Source organism: Arachis hypogaea, chromosome 13 (assembly GCF_003086295.3).
Source record: "Arachis hypogaea cultivar Tifrunner chromosome 13, arahy.Tifrunner.gnm2.J5K5, whole genome shotgun sequence".
NCBI lineage: Eukaryota > Viridiplantae > Streptophyta > Magnoliopsida > Fabales > Fabaceae > Arachis > Arachis hypogaea.
In genome coordinates, this window is record NC_092048.1 from 59,160,468 (window position 1) to 59,178,266 (window position 17,799).

General features: G+C 40.4%; 1 non-coding gene across 1 annotated transcript; it reads left to right on the forward strand.

Moving 5' to 3' along the window:
• The first annotated feature begins 15,717 nt into the window (after window positions 1-15,717).
• LOC112739943 (small nucleolar RNA R71) lies at window positions 15,718-15,825 on the forward strand. The gene has a single exon (XR_003170876.1). It is a non-coding gene; the product is annotated as a small nucleolar RNA R71 (small nucleolar RNA).
• Window positions 15,826-17,799: the final 1,974 nt, after the last annotated feature.

The window sequence follows — 17,799 nt, forward strand, 5'->3', positions numbered from 1 at the left end:
AAATCCTTGATCCCACTGGATCTGTGGACCCCACAGGATCCCCACCTACCCCACCTCTTCTTCTCTCCTCTTCACACCTTTTCATAACTCTCTTCCCCAAATACCCTTCACCAATCACCTCCATACCTTTTCCTCAAATACCCTTAACCACTCTTCCCCATAAACCCCACCTACCTCCAAAATTCAAATTCTTTTCCCTCCCAAACCCAACCCTAATGGCCGAAACCTACCACCCACCCCACCCCTATATAAATCCCTTAACACTACTCCATTTTCACACATTACAACCACCACTTCTCCCCCTTGGCCGAATACACTATCTCCCTCTATCTCCTCCATTTTCTTCTTCTTCTACTACTTTCTTTCTTCTTTTGCTCGGGGACGAGCAAACCTTTTAAGTTTGGTGTGGTAAAAGCATTGGTTTTTGTTTTTTCATAACCATGAATGGCACCTAAGGCCAGAGAAACCTCATGAAAGAGGAAAGGAAAGGCAATTGCTTCCACTTCTGAGTCATGGGAGATGGAGAGATTCATCTCAAGGGTCCATAGCTCAGTAGAAGAGCATTTGACTGCAAACAAGAGATCATGGACCTCAACAAGAGCATGAGAAAATTCCTCACCATGAAATCCCTAAGATGCCTCAAGGATGGAACACCAAGAGCACTCCATCATTCTCCATGAGATTAGAGAAGATCAAAGAGTTATGAGGGAGGAGCAACAAAGACAAGGAAGAGACATAGAGGAGCTCAAGAGCACCATTGGTTCTTCAAGAAGAGGAAGATGGCACCCTCACTAAGGTGGACCCGTTCCTTAATCTCCTTGTTCTTATTTTCCTGTTTTTTGGTTTTTGAGCCTTATGTTTTATTTATGTTTGTGTCTTTACTATATGATCATTAGTGTTTAAGTGTCGATATCTTAAAGCTATGAATGTCCTATGAATCCATCACCTCTCTTAAATGAAAAATGTTTTAAAACCAAAAGAACAAGAAGTACAGGGTTTCAAATTCATCCTTGAAACTAGTTTAATTATTTTGATGTGGTGACAATACTTTTTATTTTCTGAATGAATGCTTGAACAGTGCATATGTCTTTTGATATTTTTGTCTATGAATGTTAAAATTGTTGGCTCTTGAAAGAATGATGAAAAAGGAGAAATGTTATTTGATAATCTGAAAAATCATAAAAATGATTCTTGAAGCAAGAAAAAGCAGTGAATACAAAAAAATCTTGTGAAAAAAAGAAAAGAAAATTGGCAAAAAAAAATATAAAAGAAAGAAAAAAAAAACAAGCAGAAAAAGTCAAGAGCTCTTTAAACCAAAAGGCAAGAGCAAAAAGCCAGTAACCCTTTAAACTAAAAGGCAAGGGTAATAGAAAGGATCCAAGGCTTTGAGCATCAGTGGATAGGAGGGCCCAAAGAAATAAAATCCTGGCCTAAGCGGCTAAACCAAGCTGTCCCTAACCATGTGCTTGTGGCGTGAAGATGTCAAGCCAAAAGCTTGAGACTGAGCGGTTAAAGTCGATGTCCAAAGCAAAAATAGAGTGTGCTTAAGAACCTTGGACACCTCTAATTGGAGACTTTAGCAAAGCTGAGTCACAATCTGAAAAGGTTCACTCAGTTATGTGTTTGTGGCATGTATGTATCCGGTGGTAATACTGGAAAACAGAGTGCTTAGGGCCACGACCAAGACTCATAAAGTAGCTGTGTTCAAGAATTAACGTACTGAACTAGGAGAATCAATAACACTATCTAAATTCTAGGTTCCTATAGATGCCAATCATTCTGAACTTCAATGGATAAATTGAGATGCCAAAACTATTCAAGAGGCAAAAAGCTACTAGTCCCGCTCATCTGATTGGAGCTAAGTTTCATTGATATTTTGGAATTTATAGTATATTCTCTTCTTTTAATCCTATTTGATTTTCAGTTGCTTAGGGACAAGCAACAATTTAAGTTTGGTGTTGTGATGAGCGGATAATTTATACGCTTTTTGGCATTGTTTTTATATAGTTTTTAGTATGATTTAGTTAGTTTTTAGTATATTTTTATTAATTTTTAAATAAAAATCACATTTCTAGACTTTACTATGAGTTTGTGTGTTTTTCTGTGATTTTAGGTAATTTCTGGCTGAAATTGAGGGACTTAAGCAAAAATCAGATTCAGAGGCTGAAGAAGGACTGCAGATGTTGTTGGATTCTGACCTCCCTGCACTCAAAGTGGATTTTCTGGAGCTACAAGAGTCCAAATGGCGCACTCTCAATTGCGTTGGAAAGTACACATCCAGGGCTTTCCATCAATATATAATATTTTATACTTTGCCCAAGTTTAGATAATGCAAACTAGCGTTCAACGCCAGCTTTTTGCTCTATTCTGGAGTTAAACGCCAGAAACAGGTTACAAAGCAGAGTTAAATGCCAGAAATAGGTTACAAACTGGCGTTTAACTCCAAGGAAGACCTCTACACGTGAAAGCTTCAATGCTCAGCCCAAGCACACACCAAGTGGGCCTTGGAAGTGGATTTCTGCATCATTTACTCATTTCTGTAAACCCTAGTAACTAGTTTAGTAGAAATAGGACTTTTTACTATTGTATCTGAGAATCTTTTGATCATGATTTGATGATTGAACCCTCTTTGGGAGGCTGGCCATTCGGCCATGCCTGGACCATTATCACTTATGTATTTTCAACGGTAGAGTTTCTACACACCATAGATTAAGGTGTGGAGATCTGCTGTTCCTCATGAATTAATGCAAAATACTATTGTTTTTCTATTCAATTCAAGCCTATTTCTTCTTTAAGATATTCATTCGCATACAAGAACAAGATGAATGTGATGATTATGTGATGCTCATCATCATTCTCACTTATGAACGCGTGCTTGACAAACACTTCTGTTCTACATGTAAACAAGCTTGAATGTGTATCTCTTAGCCTCCTGATCTACGATCAGAGTCTTCGTGGTATAGGCTAGAATTATTGGTGGCCATTCTTGAGATTCAGAAAGTCTAAACCTTGTCTGTGGTATTCCGAGTAGGATCTGGGAAGAGATGGCTATGTTCAAACTCGCGAGTGCTGGGCTTAGTGACAGACGCAAAAGGATTACTGAATCCTATTCCAGTATAATCGAGAACCGACAGATGATTAGCCGTGTGGTGACAGCGCATTTTGGACCATTTTCACTGAGAGGACGGGATGTAGCCATTGACAACGGTGATACCCAACATACAGCTTGCCATAGAAAGGAGTAAGAAGGGTTGAATGAAGGCGATAGGAAAGCAGAGAATTAGAAGGAACAAAGCATCTCAAGTTTTTGATAGCTCTTTGATCTTCTCTAATCTCATGGAGAATGATGGAGTTCTCTTGGTGTTCCATCCTTAGTTGTCCCATGTTGGAACTTAATTCTCCTAGGGAGGTGTTGATTTGCTCCCAATAGTTTTGTGGAGGGAAGTGCATCCCTTGAGGCATCTCAGGAATTTCATAGTGAGGAATTTCCTCATGCTCTTGTTGAGGTCCATAGGTGGGCTCTCTTGTTTGCTCCATCCTTTTCTTAGTGATGAGCATTTGAGATGAATCTCTCAATCTCCCATGACTCAGAGGTGGAAGCTTTTGTCTTCCCTTTCCTCTTTCTAGAGGTTTCTCTGGCCTTAGGTGTCATAAATGGTTATGGAAAAAGAAAAAGCAACGCTTTTACCACATCAAACTTAGAAGGTTTGCTCGTCCTCGAGCAAAAGAAGAAAGAAAGGAGGAGAAGAAGAAGAAAATGGAGGTGATGGAGGGAGAAGGTGTATTCGGCCAAGGGGGAGAAGTGATGGTTGTAATGTGTGAAAATGGAGTAGTGTTGAGGGGTTTATATAGGGGTGGGGTGGAGGGTAGGTTTTGGCCATTAGGGTTGGGTTTGGGAGGGAAAAGAATTTGAATTTTGGAGGTAGGTGGGGTTGGTGGGGAAGAGTGGATGGATGTGAGTGGTTAAGGGCATTTGGGGAAGAGGTATAGAGGTGACTGGTGAAAGGTATTTGGGGAAGAAAGTTATGAAAAGGTGTGAAGAGGAGAGAAGAAGAGATGGGGTATGTGGGGATCCTGTGGGGTCCACAGATCCAGATGGGTCAAGGATGTATCATCCCTGCTCCTATTAGGCGTGTAAACGCCCTTGCAGTGCAATCCTAGCATTTAACGCCAGACTGCTGCCTGTTTTTGGCGTTAAACGCCCAAATGTAGCCTGTTTCTGGCGTTTAACGCCAGGTTGATGCTTGTTTCTGGCATTAAACACCAGTTTGGTGCTTGGTTTTGGCGTTAAACGCCAGACAGATGCTTGTTTCTAGCGTTTAAACGCCAAAATGCTCTTCCTCCAGGGTGTGCTTTTTTTTATGCTATTTTTCATTCTATTTTCGATTTTCAGTAGTTTTTGTGACTCCACATGATTATCAACCTAAAAAAAATAAGATAATAATAGAAAATAAATAAATATAATTAAATAACATTGGGTATCCAAGATTTTAGATAATTTGATGATCACTTGATTTTAAAATTTAGCAAAAACTTGGTATGCAAAATCATGATCGTTCATTCCTTGGTAACGGCGCTGAAAACTTAATACGCACGTTCATAATCTTAGTTCTTCTTCACAACTTCGCACAACTAACCCGCAAGTGCACTGGATCGTCCAAGTAATAAACCTTACGTGAGTAAGGGTCGATCCCATGGAGATTGTCGGCTTGAAGCAAGCTATGGTCACCTTGTAAATCTCAGTCAGGCGGATTCAAATGGCTATAGAGTTTTAATAATTAAAAGATAAATAAAATGTGAAATAGGATAGAGGTACTTATGTAATTCATTGGTGAGAATTTCAGATAAGCGTATGGAGATGCTTTGTTCCTTCTGATTCTCTGCTTTCCTATCGCCTTCATTCAACCCTTCTTACTCCTTTCTATGGCAAGCTGTATGTTGGGCATCACCGTTGTCAATGGCTACATCCCGTCCTCTCAGTGAAAATGGTCCAAAATACGCTGTCACCGCACGGCTAATCATCTGTCGGTTCTCGATCATACTGGAATAGGATTCAGTAATCCTTTTGAGTCTGTCACTACGCCCAGCACTCGCGAGTTTGAAGCTCGTCACAGCCATCCCTTCCCAGATCCTACTCGGAATACCACAGACAAGGTTTAGACTTTTCGGATCTCAAGAATGGCCGCCAATAATTCTAGCCTATACCACGAAGACTCTGATCGTAGATCAGGAGGCTAAGAGATACACATTCAAGCTTGTTTACATGTAGAACGGAAGTGTTTGTCAGGCACGCGTTCATAAGTGAGAATGATGATGAGCGTCACATAATCATCACATTCATCATGTTCTTGTGTGCAAATGAATATCTTAGAGAAGAAATAGGCTTGAGTTGAATAGAAAAACAATAGTACTTTGCATTAATTCATGAGGAACAGCAGAGCTCCACACCTTAATCTATGGTGTGTAGAAACTCTACCGTTGAAAATACATAAGTGATAATGGTCCAGGCATGGCGGAATGGCCAGCCTCCCAAAGAGGGTTCAATCATCAAAACATGATCAAAATATTTCTAACACAATAGTAAAAAGTTCTATTTATACTAAACTAGTTACTAGGGTTACAGAAATAAGTAAATGATGCAGAAATCTACTTCCGGGCCCACTTGGTGTGTGCTTAGACTGAGCATTGAAGCTTTCACGTGTAGAGGTCTTTCTTGGAGTTAAACGCCAGTTTGTAACTTGTTTCTGGCGTTTAACTCTGCTTTGCAACCTGTTTCTGGCATTTAACGCCAGAATAGGACAGAGAGCTGGCGTTGAATGGCAGTTTGCGTCTTCTAAACTCGAGCAAAGTATGGACTATTATATATTGTTGGAAAGCCCTAGATGTCTACTTTCCAACGCAATTAAAAGCGTGCCATTTGGACTTCTGTAGATCCATAAAATACACTTTGAGTGTAGGGAGGTCATAATCCAATAGCATCTGCAGTCCTTCTTTAGCCTCTGAATTTGATTTTTGCTCAAGTCCCTCAATTTCAGCTAGAAATTACCTGAAATCATAGAAAAACACACAAACTCATAGTAAAGTCCAGAAATGTGATTTTTATTTAAAAACTAATAAAAATATACTAAAAACTAACTAAATCATACTAAAAACTATATAAAAACAATGCCAAAAAGCGTATAAAATATCCGCTCATGACAACACCAGACTTAAATTGTTGCTTGTTTCCAAGCAACTGAAAATCAAATAGGATAAAAAGAAGAGAATATACTATAAATTCCAAAATATCAATGAAACTTAGCTCCAATCAGATGAGCGGGACTAGTAGCTTTTTGCCTCTTGAATAGTTCTCACTTTATCCATTGAAGTTCAGAATGATTGGCATCTATAGGAACTTAAAATTTAGATAGTGTTATTGATTCTCCTAGTTCAATATGTTGATTCTTGAACACAGCTACTTTATGAGTCTTGGCCGTGGCCCTAAGCGCTCTGTTTTCCAGTATTACCACCGGATACATACATGCCACAAACACATAACTGGGTGAACCTTTTCAGATTGTGACTCAGCGTTGCTAAAGTCCCTAATTAGAGGTGTCCAGGGTTCTTAAGCACACTCTTTTTTTGCTTTGGACCTTGACTTTAACCGCTCAGTCTCAAGTTTTCAGTTGACACCTTCACACCACAAGCAGATGGTTAGGGACAACTTGGTTTAGCCGCTTAGGCCAGGATTTTATTCCTTTAGGCCCTCCTATCCACTGATGCTCAAAGCCTTGGATCCTTTTTATTACCCTTGCCTTTTGGTTTTAAGGTCTATTGGCTTTTTGCTCTTGCCTTTTGGTTTAAAGAGCTTTTGGCTTTTTTCTGCTTGCTTTTTCTTTTTCTTTCTCTTTTTTTTTCGCCATTTTTTTCTTTTCTCTCTTCTTTTTTTTTCACAAGCTTTTGTATTCACTGCTTTTTCTTGCTTCAAGAATCAATTTTATGATTTTTCAGATGATAATAACATTTCTCCTTTTTCAACATTCTTTCAAGAGCCAACATATTTAACATTCATAGACAACAATATCAAAAGACATATGCACTGTTCAAGCATTCATTCAGAAAAGAAAAAGTATTGTCACCACATCAAAATAATTAAACTAGTTTCAAGGATGAATTCGAAACCCTGTACTTCTTGTTCTTTTGTTTTTAAAACATTTTTCATTTAAGAGAGGTGATGGATTCATAGGACATTCATAGCTTTAAGATATAGACACTTAAACACTAATGATCATATAGTAAAGACACAAACATAAATAAAACATAAGGCTCAAAAATCAAAAAATAGGAAAATAAGAACAATGAGATTAAGGAACTGGTCCACCTTAGTGAGGGTGGCGTCTTCCTCTTCTTGAAGAACCAATGGTGCTCTTGAGCTCCTCTATGCCTCTTCCTTGTCTTTGTTGCTCCTCCCTCAAAGTTGATCTTCTCTAATCTCATGGAGAATGATGGAGTGCTCTTGGTGTTCCATCCTTTGTTGTCCCATGTTGGAACTTAATTCTCCTAGGGAGGTGTTGATTTGCTCCCAATAGTTTTGTAGAGGGAAGTGCATCCCTTGAGGCATCTCAGGGATTTCATGGTGAGGAATTTACTCATGCTCTTGTTGAGGTCCATGATCTCTTGTTTGTAGTCAAGTACTCTTTTACTGAGCTATGGACCCTTGAGATGAATCTCTCCATCTCCCATGACTCAGAGGTGGAAGCAATTGCCTTCCCTTTCCTCTTTCTTGAGGTTTCTCTGGCCTTAGGTGCCATTGATGGTTATGGAAAAACAAAAAGCAATGCTTTTACCACACCAAACTTAAAAGGTTTTCTCGTCCCCGAGCAAAAGAAGAAAGAAAGTAGTAGAAGAAGAAGAAAATGGAGGAGATGGAGGGAGATAGTGTTGAGGGGTTTATATAGGGGTGGGGTGGGTGGTAGGTTTCGGCCATTAGGGTTGGGTTTGGGAGGGAAAAGAATTTGAATTTTGGAGGTAGGTGGGGTTTATGGGAAAGAGTGGTTAAGGGTATTTGGGGAAGAGGTATAGAGGTAATTGGTGAAGGGTATTTGGGGAAGAGAGTTATGAAAAGGTGTGAAGAGGAGAGAAGAAGAGGTGGGGTAGGTGGGGATCCTGTGGGGTCCACAGATCCAGTGGGATCAAGGATTTAGCATCCCTGCTCCAATTAGGCGTGCAAAACACCCTTAGAATGCATGTCTGGCGTTAAACGCCAGCTTGCTGCTTGTTTCTGGCATTTAACACCAATTCCATGCTCTGTTCTGGCGTTAAACGCCAGTCTGGTGCTTGTTTCTGGCGTTTAACGCCAGACAGATGGTTGTTTCTGGCGTTTAAATGCCAGAATGCTCTTACTCCAGGGTGTGCTATTTTTCATTCTATTTTTGATTTTCCAGTAGTTTTTGTGATTTCACATGATCATCAACCTAAAGAAAACATAAAATTACAATAGAAAATAATTAGATATAGTTAAATAACATTGGGTTGCCTCCCAACAAGCACTTCTTTAATGTCAATAGCTTGACAGTGAGCTCTCATAGAGCCTCACAGATATTCAGAGCATTGTTGGGACCTCCCAACACCAAACTTAGAGTTTGAATGTGGGGGTTCAACACCAAACTTAGAGTTTGGTTGTGGCCTCCCAACACCAAACTTAGAGTTTGAATGTGGGGGTTCAACACCAAAGTTAGAGTTTGGTTGTGGCCTCCCAACACCAAACTTAGAGTTTGAATGTGGGGGTTCAACACCAAACTTAGAGTTTGGTTGTGGCCTCCCAACACCAAACTTAGAGTTTGACTGTGGGGGCTTTGGTTGACTCTGTAGTGAGAGAAGCTTTTCATGCTTCCTCTCCATGGTTATAGAAGGAGATCCTTGAGTTTTAAACACAAGGTTGTGCTCATTCAGTTGAAGGACTAACTCTCCTCTGTCCACATTAATCACAGCTTTTGCTGTGGCTAGGAAGGGTCTTCCACGGATGATGGATTCATCATCATCCTTCCCAATGTCTAGGATTATGAAATCAGCAGGGATGTAAAGGCCTTCAACCTTTACTAACACGTCCTCTACTAGTCCATAAGCTTGTTTTCTTGAGTTGTCTGTGGTGCACGAAATTGTGATCTCAGGTAACGGCGCCAGAAACTCTGTACGCACGTCTTAATAAATCGTTTTTCATTCATAACTTCGATACAACTAACCAGCAAGTGCACTGGGTCGTCCAAGTAGTAAACCTTACGTGAGTAAGGGTCGATCCCACGGAGATTGTTGGTATGAAGCAAGCTATGGTCACCTTGTAAATCTCAGTCAGGAAGATATAAAAAGGTTATGGAGTTTTCGAAATTAAATAATAAGTAAACATAAAATAAGGATAGAAATACTTATGTAATTCATTGGTTAGAATTTCAGATAAGCGTATAGAGATGCATTCGTTCCTCTGAACCTCTGCTTTCCTGCTGTCTTCATCCAATCAATCTTACTCCTTTCCATGGCTAGCTTTATGTAAGGGCATCACCGTTGTCAATGGCTACATCCCATCCTCTTGTGAAAATGGTCCAAATGCTCTGTCACAGTACGGCTAATCATCTGAGGTTCTCGATCATACTGGAATAGGATTCACCCACCTTTTGCGTCTGTCACTACGCCCAGTACTCGCGAGTTTGAAGCTCGTCACAGTCATTCAATCCCTGAATCCTACTCGGAATACCACAGACAAGGTTTAGACTTTCCGGATTCTCATGAATGCTGCCATCAATCTAGCTTACACCACGAAGATTTTGATTAAGAGATCTAAGAGATACTCATTCAATCTAAGGTAGAACGGAAGTGGTTGTCAGGCACGCGTTCATAGGGAATGATGATGATTGTCACGTTCATCACATTCAGGTTGAAGTGCGAATGAATATCTTAGAAACGGAACAAGTTGAATTGAATAGAAAAATAGTAGTACTTTGCATTAATCTTTGAGGAACAGCAGAGCTCCACACCTTAATCTATGGAGAGCAGAAACTCTACCGTTGAAAAATACATAAGTGAAAGGTTCAGGCATGGCCGAGAGGCCAGCCCCCAAAACGTGATTACAGGATCAAAAAATACAATCCAGGATGTCAAATACAATAGTAAAAAGTCATATTTATACTAAACTAGTTACTAGGGTTTACAGAAGTAAGTAATTGATGCATAAATCCACTTCCGAGGCCCACTTGGTGTGTGCTTGGGATGAGCTTGAATGTTACACGTGCAGAGGCTCTTTCTGGAGTTGAACGCCAGGGTGTAACATATTTCTGGCGTTCAACTCTGGTTTGTGACTTGTTTCTGGCGTTTAACTCCAGACAGCAGCGTAGAACTGGCGTTCAACGCCCTTTTACGTCGTCTAAACTCGGCCAAAGTATGGACTATTATACATTGCTGGAAAGCCCTGGATGTCTACTTTCCAACGCAATTGGACGCGTGCCATTTGAGTTCTGTAGCTCCAGAAAATCCACTTTGAGTGCAGGGAGGTCAGAATCCAACAGCATCAGCAGTCCTTCTTCAACCTTTGAATCTGATTTTTGCTCAAGTCCCTCAATTTCAGCCAGAAAATACTTGAAATCACAGAAAAACACACAAACTCATAGTAAAGTCCAGAAATGTGAATTTAACATAAAAACTAATGAAAGCATCCCTAAAAGTAACTAGATTCTACTAAAAACATACTAAAAACAATGCCAAAAAGCGTATAAATTATCCGCTCATCACAACACCAAACTTAAATTGTTGCTTGTCCCCAAGCAACTGAAAATCAAATAGGATAAAAAGAAGAGAATATACTATAAATTCCAAACTATCAATGAAACATAGCTCCAATTAAATGAGCGGGACTTGTAGCTTTTTGCCTCTTGAATAGTTTTGGCATCTCACTTTATCCATTGAGGTTCAGAATGATTGGCATCTATAAGAACTCAGAGTTCAGATAGTGTTATTAATTCTCCTAGTTCAGTATGATGATTCTTGAACACAGCTATTTTATGAGTCTTGGCCGTGGCCCTAAGCACTTTGTTTTCCAGTATTACCACCGGATACATAAATGCCACAGACACATAATTGGGTGAACCTTTTCAGATTGTGACTCAGCTTTGCTAAAGTCCCCAATTAGAGGTGTCCAGGGTTCTTAAGCACACTCTTCTTTTGCTTTGGACCTTGACTTTAACCGCTCAGTCTCAAGTTTTCACTTGACACCTTCACGCCACAAGCACATGGTTAGGGACAGCTTGGTTTAGCCGCTTAGGCCAGGATTTTATTCCTTTAGGCCCTCCTATCCACTGATGCTCAAAGCCTTGGGATCCTTTTTATTTACCCTTGCCTTTTGGTTTTAAGGGTTACTGGCTTTTTGCTCTTGCTTCTTGGTTTTAAGAGCTTTTGGCTTTTTCTGCTTGCTTTTTCTTTTTCTTTCCATTTTTTTGCAATATTTTTTTTTTCTGCAAGCTTTGTTCTTTGCTGCTTTTTCTTGCTTCAAGAATTATTTTTATGATTTTTCAGATTATCAAGTAACATGTCTCCTTGTCATCATTCTTTCAAGAGCCAACATATTTAACATTCTTAAACAACAACTTCAAAAGACATATGCACTGTTCAAGCATTCATTCAGAAAACAAGAAGCATTGTCACCACATCAATATAATTAAACTAAGTTCAAGGATAAATTTGAAACTCATGTACTTCTTGTTCTTTTGAATTAAAACATTTTTCATTTAAGAGAGGTGATGGATTCATAGGACATTCATAACTTTAAGACAAAGTTACTAACTACTAATGATCATGTAATAAAGACACAAACATGGATAAGCACTTAACATAGAGAAAACGAAAAACAGAGAATAAGAACAAGGAATGAGTCCACCTTAGTGATGGTGGCATTTCCTTCATGAGGAACCAATGATGTCCTTGAGTTCTTCTATGTCTCTTCCTTGTCTTTGTTGCTCCTCCCTCATTGCTTTTTTATCTTCTCTTATTTTATGAAGGATGATGGAGTGCTCTTGATGTTCCACCCTTAATTATCCCATGTTGGAACTTAATTCTCCTAGGGAGTTGTTGATTTGCTCCCAATAGTTTTGTGGAGGAAGATGCATTTGAGGCATCTCCGGAATCTCATGGTGATGAGCTTCATGCGTCTCTTGAGATCCATGAATGGGTTCTCTTGCTTGCTCCATCCTTTTCTTAGTGATGGGCTTTTCTTCCTCAATGGGAATGTCTCCTTCTATGAAAGCTTCAACTGAGTAACATAGATGGCAAATAAGATGAGGAAAAGCTAGCCTTTCCATGGGGGAGGACTTTTCGGCTATTTTGTAGAGTTCAAGGGAGATGACTTCATGAACTTCTACTTCCTCTCCAATCATGATGCTATAGATCATGATGGCCCGATCCACAGTAACTTCAGATCGGTTGCTAGTGGGGATGATGGAGCGTTGGATGAACTCCAACCATCCTCTAGCCACAGGCTTGAGGTCCAGTCTTCTTAATTGAACCGGCTTGCCTTTGGAGTCAATCTTTCATTGAGCTCCTTCCACGCATATGTCCATGAGGACTTGGTCCAACCTTTGATTAAAGTTGACCCTTCTAGTGTAGGGGCGTGCATCTCCTTGCATCATAGGCAAGTTAAACGCCAACCTCACATTTTCCGGACTAAAATCTAAGTATTTCCCCCGAACCATTGTAATATAATTCTTTGGGTTTGGGTTCTTACTTTGATCATGGTTCCTAGTGATCCATGCATTGGCATAGAACTCTTGAACCATTAGGATGCCGACTTGTTGGATGGATTTTGTTAGAACTTCTCAACCTCTTCTTTGGATTTCATGTCGGATCTCTAGATACTCATTCTTCTTGAGCTTGAAAGGGACCTCCGGGATCACCTTCTTCTTGGCCACAACATCATAGAAGTGGTCTTGATGAGCTTTGGAGATGAATCTTTCCATCTCCCATGACTCGGAGGTGGAAGATTTTGTCTTCCCTTTCCCTTTTCTAGAGGATTCTCCGGTCTTGGGTGCCATCAATGGTAATGGAAAAACAAAAAGCTTATGCTTTTACCACACCAAACTTAGAATATTGCTCGCCCTCGAGCAAGAGAAGAAAGAAGAGATGAAGAAGAAGAAGAAATGGAGGAGAGGGAGAGAGAGATGTGTTTCGGCCAAGAAGGGGAATAGAGGGTTGTGTTGTGTGAAAATGAGGAAGAATGGAGGGCTATATATAGGGAAGGGAGGGGGGGTAAGGTTCGGCCATAAGGGTGGGTTTTGGGTGGGAAATTAATTTTGAATTTTGAAGGTAGGTGGAGTTTATGAGGTAGGTTTATGGGGAAGAGTGGATGGATGTGAGTGGTGAAGTGGTGATAAGGAAGAGAGATTGAGGTGATTGGTGAAGAGTTTTGGGGAAGAGTGTTTATGGAATTGTGTGAAAGAGGGGTGAGAAGAAGTTAGTGGAGGTAGGTGGGGATCCTGTGGGGTCCACAGATCCTGAGGTGTTCAAGGATTTACAACCTTGCACCAAATTAGGCATGCAAAATGCCCTTGCACACAACTCTGGGCGTTCAGCGCCAGATTGGTACTTGTTCTGGGCGTTGAACGCCCATTTGTTGCCTATTTCTGGCGTTGAACGCCAGAAGCATGCTTGTTCTGGGCGTTCAGCGCCAGCTCTTCTCCAGGGTGCAATTCTGGCGTTCAAACGCCCAGATGCTGCCCATTTTGGGCGTTCAGCACCAGAACTATGCTCTATTCTGGCATTGAACGCCAGCCAGATGCTTCTTACTGGCGTTTAAACGCCAGTAAGGTCTTCCTCCAGGGTGTGATTTTTCTTCTGCTGTTTTTGATTCTGTTTTCAATTTTTATATTTATTTTGTGACTCCACATGATCATGAACCTAATAAAACATGAAAGAACAAGAAAAATAGAATTAGATAAATAAAAATTGGGTTGTCTCCCAACAAGCGCTTCTTTAATGTCAATAGCTTGACAGTGGGCTCTCATGGAGCCTCACAGATGTTTAGAGCATTGTTGAGACTCCCCAACACCAAACTTAGATTTTGGATATGGGAGTTCAACACCAAACTTAGAGTTTGGTTGTGGCCTCCCAACACCAAACTTAGAGTTTGACTGTGGGGGCTCTGGTTGACTTTGTTTTGAGAGAAGCTTTTTATGCTTCCTCTCCATGTTTACAGAAGGATAACCTTGAGTTGTAAACACAAGGGAGTCCCCATTCAATTGAAGGACTAATTCACCTCTGTCAACATCAATCACAGCTCTTGCTGTGGCTAGGAAGGGTCTTCCAAGGATGATGGATTCATCCTCATTCTTCCCAGTATCTAGGACTATGAAATCAGCAGGGATGTAAAGGCCTTCAACCTTTACTAACATGTCCTCTACTTGTCCATAAGCCTGTTTTCTTGAATTGTCTGCCATTTCTAATGAGATTTTAGCAGCTTGCACCCCATAGATTCCAAGTTTCTCTATTACAGAGAGGGGGCATGAGGTTTATCCCTGACCCAAGGTCACACAGAGCCTTCTCAAAGGTCATGGTGCCTATGGTACAAGGTATTAAGAACTTTCCAGGATCCTGTCTCTTCTGAGGCAATGTCAGTTGATCCAGATCACTCAGTTCATTAGTGAACAAGGGAGGTTCATCTTTCCAAGTCTCAATACCAAATAATTTGGCATTCAGCTTCATGATTGCACCAAGAAACTTGGCAGCTTGCTCTTCAGTATCATCCTCATTCTCTTCAGAAGGGGAATACTCATCAGAGCTCATGAATGGCATAAGGAGGTTTAATGGAATCCCTAGGGTCTCTAGGTGAGCCTCAGATTTCTTTGGTTCCTCAGAGGGAAGCTCCTTATTGATCACTGAACGTCCCAGGAGGTCTTCCTCCTTGGGATTCACGTCCTCTCCTTCCTTTACAGGTTCGGCCATGGTGATCAATTCAACGGCCTTGCACTCTCCTTTTGGATTTTCTTCTGTATTGCTTGGGAGAGTACTAGGAGGGATTTCAGTGATCCTTTTACTCAGCTGGCCCACTTGTGCTTCCAAATTTCTAATGGAGGACCTTGTTTTATTCATGAAACTTACAGTGGCCTTAGATAGATCAGAGACTAAGTTTGTTAAATTAGAGGTGTTTTGTTCAGAGTTCTCTGTCTGTTGCTGAGTGGATGGTGGAAAAGGCTTGCTATTGCTAAACTTGTATCTTCCACCATTATTAAAGCTTTGTTGAGGCTTTTGTTGATCCTTCCATGAGAGATTTGGATGATTTCTCCATGATGGATTATAGGTGTTTCCATAAGGTTCACCTAAGTAATTTACCTCTGCTATTGCAAGGTTCTCAGGATCATAAGCTTCTTCTTCAGAAGATGCCTCTTGAGTACTGTTGGATGCAGCTTGTATTCCATTTAGACTCTGAGAAATCATATTGACTTGCTGAGTCAATATTTTATTTTGAGCCAATATGGCATTCAAAGTATCAATTTCAAGAACTCCCTTCTTCATAGACGTCCCATTACTCACAGGATTCCTCTCAGAAGTGTACATGAACTGGTTATTAGCAACCATGTCAATGAGTTCTTGAGCTTCTGCAGGCGTTTTCTTTAGGTGAATGGATCCACCTGCAGAGGTATCCAATGACATCTTAGCTAATTCAGACAGACCATCATAGAATATATCCAAGATGGTCCATTCTGAAAGCATGTCAGAAGGACACTTTTTGGTCAGTCCTTTGTATCTCTCCCAAGCTTCATAGAGGGATTCACCTTCTTTCTGTCTGAAGGTCTGAACATCCACTCTAAGCTTACTCAGCTTTTGAGGAGGAAAGAACTTGGCTAAGAAAGCCTTGACCAGCTTATCCCAAGAGTTCAGGCTATCTTTAGGTTGAGAGTCCAACCATATTCTAGCTCTGTCTCTTACAGCAAAAGGGAAAAGCATGAGCCTGTAGACTTCAGGATCTACTCCATTAGTCTTAACAGTATCACATATCTGCAAGAATTCAGTTAAGAACTGAAAAGGATCTTCAGATGAAAGTCCATGAAACTTGCAGTTCTGCTGCATCAGAGAAACTAATTGAGATTTAAGCTCAAAATTGTTTGCTCCAATGGCAGGAATGGAGATGCTTCTTCCATGTAATTTGGAATTAGGTGCAGTAAAGTCACTAAGCATCCTCCTTGCATTATTATTATTTTCGGCTGCCATCTCCTCTTCTTGTTCAAACATTTCTGAAAGGTTATCTCTGGATTGTTGTATTTTAGCTTCTCTTAGTTTTCTCTTCAGAGTCCTTTCAGGTTCTTGATCTGCTTCAACAAGAATAAATGAATAAATGAAGAAATTTGGTGCAGTAAATTCCAACTTACATGGAAGAAGCATCTCAATCCCTGCCATTGGAGCAAACAATTTTGAGCTAAAGCCTCAATTAGTTTCTCGGATGCAATAGAATTGCAAGTTTCATGGACTTCCATTAGAAGATCCTTTTCAGTTCTTAACTGAATTCTTGCAAATCTGTGATACTGTTAAGACCAATGGGGTTAATCCCGAGGTCTACAGGCTTATGCTTTTCCCATTTGCTGTAAGAGACAGAGCTAGAATATGGTTGGACTCTCAACCTAAATATAGCCTAAACTCTTGAGATAAGCTGGTCACGGCTTTCTTAGCCAAGTTCTTTCCTCCTCAAAAGCTTAGCAAGCTTAGAGTGGATGTTCAAACCTTCAAACAGAAAGAAGGTGAATCCTCTATGAAGCTTGGGAGAGATATAAGCAACTGATCAAAAAGTGTCCTTCTGACATGCTTTCAGAATGGACCATCTTGGATATATTCTATGATGGTCTATCTGAATTATCTAAAATATCATTGGACCATTTTGCAGGAGGATCCATTCACCTAAAGAAAACGCCTGCAGAAGCTTAGGAACTCAATGATATGGTTGCAAATAACCAATTCATGTACACTTCTGAAAGGAATCCTGTGAGTAATGGGATGCCTCAGAGGAAGGGAGTTCTTGAAATTGATGCTCTGAATGCCATAATGGCTCAAAATAAAATTTTGACCCAGCATGTCAATATGATTTCTCAGAGTCTGAATGGATTGCAAGCTGCATCTAACAGTACTAAAGAGGCATCTTCTGAAGAAGAAGCTTATGATCCTGAGAACCCTGCAATAGAAGAGGTGAATTACATGGGTGAACCCTATGGAAACACCTATAATCCCTCATGGAGAAATTATCGAAATTTCTCATGGAAGGATCAACAAAAGCCTCAACAAGGCTTTAATAATGGTGGAAGAAACAGGTTTAGCAATAGCAAGCCTTTTTCATCATCCTCTCAGCAATAGACAGAGAATTCTGAGTAGAGTCCATCTACCTTAGCAAATATAGTCTCTGATCTATCTAAGGCTACTCTAAGTTTCATGAATGAAACAAGGTCCTCCATTAGAAATTTGGAGGCACAAGTGGGCCAGCTGAGTAAAAGAGTCACTGAAACTCCTCCTAGCACTCTCCTAAGCAATACAGAAGAGAATCCAAAAAAAGAGTGCAAGGCCATAACCTTACTTGGTGTGGCCGAACCCAGAATGGAGGAGAAGGACGTGAATCCTAGTGAGGAAGACCTCCTAGGACGTTCACTGACCAATAAGGAGTTTTCCTTTGAGGAACCAAAGGAATCTGAGGCTCATCTAGAGACCATAGAGATTCTATTGAACCTCCTTTTACCATTCACGAGCTCTGATGACTATTCATCTTCTGAAGAAGATGAAGACATTGCTGAAGAGCAAGTTGCTCAA